General features: G+C 41.2%; 1 long non-coding RNA gene across 2 annotated transcripts in view; it reads left to right on the plus strand.

Moving 5' to 3' along the window:
• Window positions 1-12742, plus strand: part of LOC112677895 (uncharacterized) — a 65882-nt gene that overhangs the window by 26482 nt on the left and 26658 nt on the right. The window lies entirely within an intron of this gene.

Raw genomic sequence — 12742 nt, forward strand, 5'->3', positions numbered from 1 at the left:
GTAATAAAGTTCCCTGAATGACAGTCTAGAAAATGTCACTTAAGTGTAATGAGTTCCTGCAATCAGGAAAGAAACGATTAATACCTCAATAGAAAAATGAGCACAAGAGAACAGACAATGCAAAAAAGAAAAGAAAGTACCAATAGTTATTAGCATATGAATACATAATCAACCTTGTTAAGAATAAACAAAACAAACAGAGCATAGGGAAGATGGCAGTATAGGAGGACCCTAAAATCACCTTGTCCTATGGATGCAATTTATATAATACCCACATCAGTGTAAATAATCCAGAAAACAACCCAAACACTCTCAGAACAGATTCTCCATGGCAAAATGTAGAGAAGAGGCCACATCAAAGAGGGTAGGAAGAATGGAGATTCAGTTGAAAGCTAAACGGATCTGTGGGACTGTCTGCTGGAGAGAGGAATGCTGGGGTGGGGCGGGGGGGCGGGGAGAAGGGAGAGGAGCAGACCCCAGGCACCGGGAACCTGCATGGGGAAAACGAATCCCCCTAACATGTGGCAATCAAAACCAGAGGGTTGCTTAACTTGAGTTCTTATAATTAGTGTGACTTAACACCTGGAACTTTGAAAATGAGCAGGCTTGGCTCTGGGAGACTAGGGAGGGTGAGAGGAAACTGAGTCTCTGCCCTTACAAAGATGGCACAACAAACAGCCCCATGGAGATACTGCTTGGAAGAAGCAGTTTGAAAACACCTGGGGTGTATGGGAGAGAGATTTGCTTACTAGACTAAGAGCTGGTGCTGGAGGAGCAGGGATCCTTGGAAGACCTAAGAACAAAGGAGCTGGAGGGTGCCATTTCCCTCTCAAACCTAGATATACAGACACTTGTGGGAACCAGTTTAGCACAAACCCTCTCCACCTAGAGCATGCCCTGCCCCTGTGTTCTCCTGCAGACTGGCCCCCTCCATCTCAGCCTCAGCAGTTTTCCTGGGTGACTGCAGAACCTCTCTCACAACAGACCAGCATGAATCTTGCTGGCACCACATACCCTGCCCCCAGCTTTTTCCTTCCAAATGCCCTTGGCAGGAATCTATCCAAAGTGGTGCTACAAGCCTGGCAGTGTGTAAGCAGCCTTGACAGGAATCACCACCAACTTGGAGGGGAGAGGGGAAGATAACCACACATACCAGTCCAACTGTGTCCCCAATGATGGCCTGGGGGTAGACATCTGGACTGACCACAGGCCATGCCCACCAATGAAAGCTTCTCAGGCAACAACATGGGGAAAGTGCCTAGCGCTGGCAAATGCCTGGTCTGATTTAACTCAAGCCCGAGACAGCCCCATCCTGGCCCACTGACACAGGGACCAAACTCTGCCCACAATAAGCAAAGAGTCACTGCAGACAATTAGACTGAAGGCAAACACAGCTCAGCTGTATGTATACTACATGCAGTAGAGTACATGCAACACACATAGGAGACACCCCTGAAGTGCCAGGTTCTGGTGAACAGGGGACATTGTGCTGCAAGGCGCTACAGGACCTCTTCTTCATAAGGCCACACACTACTTCCAAGAGCAGGAGATGTAGCTGACTTTCCTAACACATAGAAACAGACATAGAGGGCAGACCGGGTAGCTCAGTGATTTAGTGCCACTTTCAGCCTAGGGTGTGATCCTGGGGGCCTGGGAATCAAGTCCCAAGTTGGGCTCCCTGCATGGAGCCAGCTTCTCCCTCTGCTTGTGTCTCTGCCTCTCTCTCTTTCTCTCTCTCTCTCTCTCTCTGAGTCTCTCATGAATAAATAAAAAATCTTAAAAAAGATAAAAGAAACAGACAGAGTGAGACAAAGTGGAATATGTCCCAAATGAAAGAATAGGATAAAAATCACAAGAGTGTTTAAATGAAGATAAGTAATATGCTCAATAGAGAATTTAGAGTAATAGTCATAAAGACACTGTCACTGGACTTGAAGAAAGAGTGGAGACTGTCAGTGAGATCCTCAACAAAGAGGAGAGAAACATGAAAGAGAAGAAAAAACATAAAAAATGAGTCAATTAGAGATGAAGAACTCAATAACCTAAATTTAAACTACACTAGAGGGAATCAAGACTAGACTAAAGGAGGCAGAAGAATGGATCAGCAACCTGGTAGAAAACAATCAAGCTGAAGAGGAGAGAAAAAAAATAATAAAAAATGAAAATAGACTAAAGTTGCTTAGCACCACCATGAAGAATAACAACATTTGCAGTAGAGGGACCCCAGAAAGAGAAGAGATAGAGAAAGGGCAGAAAATTTATTTGAAGGAGTAGTAGCTGAAATTTTCCTGAATCTGTGGAAGGAAACAGAAACCTGGATCTAGGAAGCACAGACAGCCCTCAATAAAATCAATTCCAGGAAGTCCTCACAAAGACTCACAGTAATTAAAAAGACAAAAAAATAGTGATAAAGAGAGAAATTTAAAAGAAGCAAGAGAAGGGGATCCCTGGGTGATGCAGCGGTTTAGCGCCTGCCTTTGGCCCAGGGCACGATCCTGGAGACCTGGGATCGAATCCCACATCGGGCTCCCAAGTGCATGGAGCCTGCTTCTCCCTCTGCCTATGTCTCTGCCTCTCTCTCTGTGACTATCATAAATAAATAAAAAAAAATTTAAAAAAAGATTAAAAAAAAAAAAAAAGCAAGAGAAGAGGAAATGGTCACATACAAGGGGAATTCCATAAGGCTATCAGATGATTTTTCAGCAGAAACTTTGCAGGCCAGAAGAGAGTGGCATGATACATTCAAAGTGCTGAAACAAACAAACAACAACAACAACAACAACAACAAAACCTGCAACCAATACTCTATCCATTGAGGCTATCATTCAGAGTAAAAGAAGAGATAGTTTTCCAAACAAAACTTAAAGAGAATTCATGACCACTAGCCAGTCTTACAAACAATGTTAAAGGGGACTCTGAGTGGAAAGGAAAGACCATAAGCAGGAGTAAGAAAAGTAGGGTGCATAAAAGCAGTCAAATTAAGTATATTTAACTACATTTACAAAAATCAGTCAAGGGATTCACAAAATAAAAGAATGCAAAGTATGGTACATAAAACCTGGGAGGTGAGAGGAATAACTACCTGGTGACCATCAACTTAATATAGACTGATACATGCAGAAGGTGTTATATATAAACTTAATAGTAATCACAAATAAAAACCTGGTAACAGATATGCAAAAAATAAAGAGAAAGGAATCCAAATATATCACTAAAGAAAGCCAGCAAACCATGAGAGAAGAGAGCACAAGAAGGAACAGAGAGCAACTACAAAAACAACCATAGAACAAGTAACAAAATGGCAGTAAGTACATACCTATCAGTCATTACTGAATGTGAATGGACTAAGTGCTTCAATCAAAAGACATAGGGTGACAGAATGGATAAACAAGACCCATCTATATGCTGTCTACAAGAGACTCATTGCACACCTAAAAACACACGCAGATTGTAAGTGAACAGACCAAAAAAGCATTTATTATGCAAATGTAAGTAAAAAGCTAGAGTAGCAATACTTACATAAACAAAATAGACTTTAAAGCAGACTGTAACAAGAGTTAAAGACAGTACATAATAATAAAGGAAACAATCCAATAAAATATAATTGTAAATATTTATGCACCCAGTATTGGAGCACCTGAATACATCAAGCAGCTAATAAAATTGATATTGATAGTAATACAAAAATATAGTAGGAGACTTTAATTCCCCACTTACATTAATGGATAGATCATTCAAACAGAAAGTCAACAAGGAAATAGTGAATTTGAATGACACATTGGACCAGATGGATGTAACCAATATATTCAGAACATTCCCTTCTAGAACAGCAGAATACACATTCTTTTCAAGTGCACATTAAACGTTTTCCAGAACAGACCAGATGTTAGGCCACAAATAAGTCTCAACAAATGAAAAATAAAATAGAAGTCATGCCAAGCAACTTTTCTGACCACAATGCCATGAAATTAGAAATCAACTACAAGAAAAAAAAATATAGAAAGAACACAAATACATGGAAGTTAAATAACATGATTAGTTGTTTAGTAACAATGAATGGATCAATCAAGAAATCAAAAATTTAAAAATACATGGAAACAAATGAAAACACAATAGTCAAAAATCTTTGGAATGCAGCAAAAGCTGTTCTGAAAGGGAAGTTTATAGCAATACAGATCTACCTCAAGAAACAAGAAAAATCTCAAATAAACAACCTAACCTTACTCTAAAAGGAGCTCAGAAAAGAAAAACAAACAAAACCCCAAGTGAGCAGAAGGAAGGAAATAATAAAGATTAGAGCAGAAATAAATGACACAGAAACTAAAAAAAACAAAACAAAACAAAAAACTCCCCAAAAACCAAAAAAAAAAAAAAAAAAAATCACTGAAACTAGGGGCTGTTATTTGAAAAGATCAGAAAAACTGATAAAACTTTAGCCAGACTCATAAAAAAAGACATACCCACACAGAGAGCTCAAATAAACAAAATCAGAAATGAAAGAGAAGTAACAAGTAGCACCACAGAAATACAAAGAATTGTTAGAGAATATTATGAAAAACCATATGCTAAGAACCTAGAAGAAATAGATATTCTTAGAAACATATAATCTCCCAAAACTGAATCAGAAAGAAATAGAAAATTTGATCAGACTGATTACCAGCAATGAAATTGAATCAGTAATAAGAAAATTCCCCAAAAATAAAAGTCCAGAACCAGATGGCTTCACAGGTGAATTCTACCAAACATTTAAAGAAGAATATGTATTCTTCTCAAATTAGTCTCAAAAATAGAAGTGGAAGGAAAGCTTCCAGATTCATTCTGTGAGGCTAGCATTACTTTGATACCAAAGACAGACAAAGACATTACAAAAAAAAAATAGAACTACAGACCAATATCTCTGATGAACATAGACACAAAAATCCTCAACAAAATAGTAGCAAACCAAGCTCAATTAATACCTAAAAAAATTATTTGCCACAGTCTAGTGGGATTTATTTTTGGGATGCAAGTGGGTTTGATATGTGCAAATCAATCAATGTGATACATCACATCACCAAGAGAAAGGATAAAAACCATATGATCATTTCTTTTTTTTTAATTTAAAACTATATGATCATTTCAATAGATGCAGAAAACCATTTGACAGAATACTACATCCATTCATGATAAAAACCCTCAACAAAGTAGGTTTAGAGGGAAGATGCCTCAACATAGTATCTTATTTTTTCGCTCTCACCACTTTAATTCAGTATAGTTCTAGAAGTCCTAGCCACAGAAATCAGACAGGAAAAAAAGCCATCCTTACCAAATTGGTAAGGAAGAAATAAAACCTTTACTATTTGCAGATGACATGTTACTATACCTAAAAACCCTAAATAGTCCACCAAAAAAACTACCAAAACTGATAAATGAATTCAATAAAGTTGCGAGATACAAAATATACAGAAATCCATTGCATTTCTATACATTATTAAGGAAATAGCAGAAAGAGAATTTAAGAAAAAAGTCCCATTTACAATTGCACCAAAAATAATACCTAGGAATCAACCAAGAAAGTGAAAGACCTGTATTCTGAGAACTACAAAACATTGATGAAAGAAATGGAAGATGAAAAAACCAATGGAAAGATAGTCCATGTTCATGGATTGGGAGAATATTGTTAAAATGTCTACACAACATAAAGCAATCTATAGATTTAAGGTAATCCCTGTCAAAACACCAATAGCATTTTTCGTAGAACTAGAACAAATAACCTTAAATTTGCATGGAACTGCAAAAGACCCTGGATAGCCAAAGCAATCTCAGAAAAAAAGGGGGGGGGGGCAAAAAACTGGAGGTATCACAATCGCCGACTTCATGATATACTATACTATATACTATATACTATAAAACTGTAGTAATCCAAACAGTATGGCACTAGCCAAAAATAGATACATATATCAATGGAACAGAAGAGAGCCGAGAAATCAATTCATGATTGTACGGTCAATTAATCTTTGATAGGGACACCTGGGGCCCCAGTGGTTGGGCATCTGCCTTTGGCTCAGGTCGTGATCCCGGGACCCTGGGATTGAGTTCCACTTCGGGCTCCCTTCAGGGAGCCTGCTTCTCCCTCTGCCTGTGTCTCTGCCTCTGTGTGTCTCTCATGATTAAATAAAATCTTTTAAAAAATTAATCTTTTATAAAGGAGTCATAAATGAGAAGGGGGGAAAGACCATCTCTTCAACAAATGGTGTTGGGAAAACTGGACAGCCAGATGCAGAAGAATGAAACTGGACCACTTTCTTACATCACACACAAAAATAAACTTGCAATGGATTAAGGGCCTAATTGTGAGACCTGAAAAGTCCTGATAAAAATCCTAAAGAGGGCACAGGCAGTAATCTCTTTGACATTGGCTGGAGCAGCATTTTTCTAGATATGTCTCCTGAGGCAAGGGAAACAAAAGCAAACATAAACTATTCAGACTATGTCAAAATAAAAAGCTTCTGCATAGCAAAGGAAAAAAAAATCAATAAAACTAAAAGACAACCTATACTGAATGGGAGAAGATATTTGCAAATGACATATCAGATAAAGGGTTAGTATAAAAAGTATATAAAGAACTTCTAGAACTCAACACACATATACACACAAATCCAATTTTAAAATGGGCAGAAGACATGAACAGACATTTCTCCAACGGAGACATACTGATGGCCAACAGACGCATGAAGAGAGGCACAACATCACTGATCAGGGAAATGCAAATCAAAACTGCCATGAGATATTACCTCACACCTGTCAGAGTGGCTAAAATCAAAATGACACAAAGCAACAAGTGTTGGCAAGGACGTGGAGGAAAAGGAATCCTCCCACGCTGTTGGTGGGAATGCAAAGTGGTGCAGCAACTGTAGAAAACAGTATGGGGGTTCCTCAAAAAATTAAAGGTAAAATTACCACATGATCCAGTAATTCCACTGCTGAGTATTTACCCAAAGAATATGAGGACACTAAGTCAAAAAGATACATGCCCCTCTATATTTATTGCAGCATTGTTAACAATAGCCAGATTATGAAAGTAGCCTAAGGATCCGTCCATAGATGAACTGATAAATAAGATGTGGTGCACATACAATGGATATTTGCTCAGTCATAACAGATGAAATCTTGCCATTTGCAACAACATGGGCAGATCTAGAGGGATAATACTAAATGAAGAAGTCAGAGAAAGACAATATATGATTTCACTCATGTAGAATTTAAGAAACAAAACAAAGAAAAAAGGGACAAACCAAAAAACAGACTTTTAACCATAGAGAGGAAACTGATGGTTACCACTGGGGAGGTGGGTGGGGGGATGAATGAAATAGGTGGAGGGGAATAAAAGTGTACTTTCATGATGAGCAGTAATTAATGTATAGAATTGTTGAAACGCTGTATTATACACCTGCAACTAATGCAACACTGTTCATTATACTGGAATTAAAGTTTTGTTGTTTTTTTTAAAGAATAAAAAAACTAATTTGGAGGTACCATTTTTTCTCAAACAAGCAAAGATCTTAAAAGGGCTTGCCATATTTAGTATTTGTGAGTGTTTGATTTAAAAATGCACTCTAATGAAGGTAGTGAGGTTGAAAATGAGGACAAGCTTTCTGAGAGGAGAGGCAATTTGGCATATGTATCAGAAAAAAAGAGTATTATTTGATCTAGCAAAGTTTGTTCATAGGAATTTATTGTAAGGAATAATTAGCCTAGTGAGCAAGGATGGATGTACAAGGAGTTCACTGCAGCCGTATTTATGAGCAAAGAATATCTATTTCTATAGATAAGTTAAAGCACATTCATAGTCTGCAGTATACTGCCCCTTTTAAAAATAGTGACCTTGGTCTATTCGGTTTTCATCTAACAACATCCAAAATGCAGAAAAATGTCAAATTAAATTTGTCATTTCGTTTGTGAAAGGAAAAAAATGGATATAAAATCATATACATTAAAAGGCTAATAATTGTGGTTAGTTATCTCCAGTGGTGGGATTTAGAATGATTTTTAATTTTTTTCTCTTTCCCCCTTCTGGCATTGCCTACATTTTGTACATTGATTACTTGTTGCTCTGAAAATAAAAATGGTTATTGCCATTCTGAAACATGAAATTTTTATTACTCTGCAACGGTGAGGCACAGATTAGGAAAATAAGAGGATTTCCTTCTCTGACAAATAACTGAGTTCTTTATTACTCTAGTAAACGTGGCCCCCGTCTAAAAAGCTAAATTCAAAGTGAGGGGGAGTGGGATTCATGAGGAAGAAAAAGCAGCTTAAAAAAAAAATCTGGAATCTGCAGAAATAGTAGATCTTTATAAAAGGGATTTGGAGAAAAGGGGGAATTAACCTTCGCTGGGTTTAATCGCTGCCCCGAATCACTGAGTCATCGGAGGACAAACCTGGATGGCTAAACGGTTCTCCCTGCAGCAGGTAGAGAAACAAGGGGACCTGCAGAGCCACCCTCCAGCAATTTCTGAAGGGAATTGCGAATCCTTGTTCCTGAATCTGTGGAACAGGATCTCGGCCAACTCCTTCCCTTTTTTGACGAACCAAAAATGAACTCCTTATGTGAAAGCTGGAGCATGGCCAACACACCCAGGGCTCGAGGCTGTCAGCCAGCTGTTGGCAGCTCACACTAATTTTCTTTTCTCTTAAATGGTGCAGAAATATGTTGCTTTACATACACCGGCAAAAATGATTTGAAGGACCTCATTTGCAAATAACCCCAAACCTCCTGAAATGAGCTTTAAGATTGGATGGGTGTTTACCCACTTGTTCTGTTGTGCTAAGCTGTATGGGGAAGGGAAGTGGGAGGTGGAAGGGGGTTCCCCCTCAGATTCCCCTGGAAGGGACAGGATGGGAACACTAGCAGGGAACCCATCTCCTCTGGTACTCTCCCACCATTGGCCAAACTCTCCAAAGGCTTACCGCCTCTCAGGGTGCTTGAAGGGGGTGCCTGCGGCCCGGTGACACCACCAGTTTGTTGCAGGGGGCAAGCTAGTGGGCCCTCCACGCCCTGAAGGGGAGGTCACCCTCCCATCCGAGGCCCTTAAAGAATTGCTTTTGATGCCTACACCCTCCTGTGAGTGGCCGAGGAGACCCTTCCTTGTACAAATTTGGATTAAATTAATGTATTAGCTCACTTCGGGGCTGAGTCTTAAACCATCCAGTAGGCCAAATTTTAGTTTACTCAGTGGGGGAACTTCCAGGTACCAATGAAAAGGGTAGTTTCCTGTACTTAGAATATATCATAAAAATATATTTTAGGAAGTAGAATATTCGGGGGGAGGGAAGTATTACCTTTATTCTCTATCTTCTAGTTTCATTAGGAGGTGGTACAGTCCACTGGTTAAGGGCAGAGGCCCTGAGGGACACCTGGGTGGCTCAGCGGTTGAGCTTCTGCCTTTGCCCTAGGTCGTGCCCCTGGGGTATGAGTCCCACATCAGGAGTCCCACATCAGGCTCCCTGCATGGAGCCTGCTTCTCCCTCTGCCTGGGTCTCTGCCTCTGTCTCTCATGAACAAATAAGTAAAATCTTAAAAAAAAAAAAGGGCCAGAAGCCTTGGAGTCTGTTTCTTCATCCATAAAAGAATATTTACTCCCCTGGCTGGTCATAAAAAAAATGAAATAAAATAATGTTTTGCGAGTACACACTGCTGGCTTGGCACAGGCCAATTAACGGAGGCCGGCAAGAAATACCACCATCACCCCTGCAGGGTCACAATCCCCTTAGCAAGCATCTCTGCAGAACCCTTAGGTATTTGGGAGAGGCTGGCCTCAGAAACCTTTTTTTGTACATTGTTTCAAAATATTCTTCCATTAGCACCACTGCTTGCTGGGGTGCAGGGGTCAATTTGTCTGCCCCACCCCTGGGTCCACTGACACACCCAGCTGGGCCTTTCCCTTCTGGAACCAGTGCCCTTGGTCACTCTGAGAGTCCAGCCCCAAGCACTGTTGGACACAGCACTGTCCACGCGGCCCATGGCTCGGGTCAGGGGAGGATCACAGGGGTGACTGAGGTGTGGGGACCTGTCAGGGTAGGGCAGAGACCAGTGGGAGGCCGGGGGGTGGTACAGGGCACAGGTGGCCTGCAGGGATTCTCACCCCCCCCCCCCCCCCCCCCCGCAAATCTGTGTGGTTGCACCAATGCCCTGATCTGCCCTTGGGTGGAAATGCAACCTCGGAAAGCTGACCCTTCCTTTCCCTCAGTCGTCTAGTCACAGCAACACGAATTATTCTGCAAAGTAGGTGCTTCTGCCCACTAAGGGAAAGGTCAGGAAGTGCCGGAAAAAAAGAAAACACGATGATTAATATTTCAAGATCTTATCTTCCACACTGCAGTGAAAGCCTTTTCTTACTTCTGTGTAGCTGCTGGGAAGGCAAGAGGAAAAAAAAAATCGAGATAATTGGGGGTGTGGGGCCTCCCTGGGGATTTCTCTGGATGATGGTATTTTATTTACCTCTGCACTTTTTTTTTTTAGTTTTTTGTTTGTTTGTTTGTTGTTTTTAAGGAACCTCTATTTCCAACATGGGGCTCGAACTTACAACCCGGACATCAGAGGTCGGAGGCTCTCCTGAGGAAACCAGCCAGGCCTCCTGAAGGATGTTAACTTAGGAAACCAAAGAATGGCAGCGAGGCTCTAGGGGTGGGGATGGTGGGGATAGGGGTGGCCACTGTGGCACTCCTCCCTGCTCTTCCTGTTCAGGGCTCCCAGAAAACTTAAGGCTCAGCACTCTGGTTCTCTTCCTCCCTGAAGCCCCCCGCCCCCCCCCCCCCCCCGGCCTGGCAGGACCAGGAGAGCACAGGGGCAGAGCAGGAACCCTTTTGAGCAAGACCATGTCTGTTAGCAGAGGCAGGGCCGGCATACAGAGCCGGGGCTAAGAACCGTTCTGCTTGAGGACTGGGCTTGCCTCCAGTTTTTCTCTGATTCTCGGATTAAAGTGAAATTTTCCAGGAAGCCTTGATCAGGGAGGAATCCTTCCCCTGGATCTACAAGTTCTCTGTATGCAGCAGGAAAATCCCACCCCATGACCATCTGTGGGCAGCGTCTGCTCCACTCACCCGCCTTCTCCTGGATAAAGGAGAGCAAGAGCGTCCTCAGCAGAAAGGACCCCTGAATATATATAGTGTGGTTTTCACAGGCTTATTGATAAAGTGTATACAGGGATGTGGGATATCTAAGTGTATTAAACTCTTATTAAATGACATAAAAGGAATTTGGGACTATACAGTTACCCTGAGCAAGTAACTTAGCCTCTTCATGTCTGTTTTCTTATCTAAGCAATGAAGGGTCATGCAATTTTTTTATATCCATTCTGGCATGAATGCTATTCTTTTAAGAAATATCTGAAGTAGTTAAATACTTTATATTGGGTGTTATGAACAAATTTTTTCCATTAAAAAAAAAAAAAGCTCCATCTGACAAAATTGAGCCGTTAGGGTATTTATGTCTTGTTCGTTTTCTAGGTGGTGGTGAATGTATCTGGTAAAGGTTAGACCTACCTGACTCACTGTTTGGGTGCCTGGAAATATTATTTACAATTAAATTTCAGAACGTTGAATCCCTACAATGTGGTCACTGGGATGAAATATTAAGTGAGGCTTGAGGGTCAGACCTCAGGAATGATGCGATGGTAGCAGAGAGAAGGACACTCTTCTTTACTGAGGGATGGAGTACCAACGAGGTCTCTAAAGAGAACACTGAGCAGCAATATAATCCACAAGACTGGTCAGAAACTTTTGCACAACCAAGACTTTCCAAAGCGTGGGGACTGAATGAGCACCACTCACCCACAATGGCAGCCATCATACTCCCTTCCCAACCCCTCCTTCAGGGTTATTTCTGTAGACAGGCAACCACTGTGGTTGGAACAGGAATGGGAGGGAGCCAGGGAAGGATGCTTTGGTGCCTTTGAAGTGAATACTTAAAAAAAAAAAAAGTTACTGAAAGAGAAGTCATTATTTGGTTTGACTTATTTTTCTTATTCAGCAAGATGTGCCAAGAGGATCTACTACCCACTTTCCTAAGTCACTCGGAGCTGAAAGACCGATTGGTGGTAAAGAGCTAGAGCTCGGCTTGCCTCCTCTGTGTGCCAGACACCGGTGTGCCTTTGCTGGCCCGATCTGAAGATACCAGTCAGAGGGCAGCCCCATCCTATTTAGAAAACATGCAGGCATAGGCCTCACGAGCTCGGACGTCAGGAGGCCTTGGCAGTAGTGACATCTGTGTTCATGGGTTCTATGCTGTTGATGGGGCTTTACTGGTCCAGTTAATCTCTCTAGGCTTCTGGGTGCCAGGGAACCAGCAGCATTCTTCCTTCTGCATCTACACACAAACATTTCTTTCCTTATCCCAGAGTACCCTGAAGAACAATACCACCTCATGCCCATGCTCATTTCAGACACAGAAAGAATTTTTATATCCATCCTGGAGTCTAACCTCATTGCAAAATTCCACTCAGGCTTTCTTCATCCCCATCTTTGGCCTTGTGTGTCACTGGGCCTATAGGAATCACTTTACATCATCCCCATGACATAGCTTCCTGTCTTGACTGCTGAATCCAGGGCTCTTTCCATTTTCTGGCTTTGAGGATTTTTCTACTAACCTTGTCAAAATTTTTAAGAAGTCCCATCTCAAAATTTAAAACCCTATCCTGGCAACTGTTTTAAAGCTTTTGATGGGAGTCACTAATAAAATGTTGAAGACATTCCAACCATCATC

Source organism: Canis lupus, chromosome 10 (genome assembly GCF_003254725.2).
Source record: "Canis lupus dingo isolate Sandy chromosome 10, ASM325472v2, whole genome shotgun sequence".
NCBI lineage: Eukaryota > Metazoa > Chordata > Mammalia > Carnivora > Canidae > Canis > Canis lupus.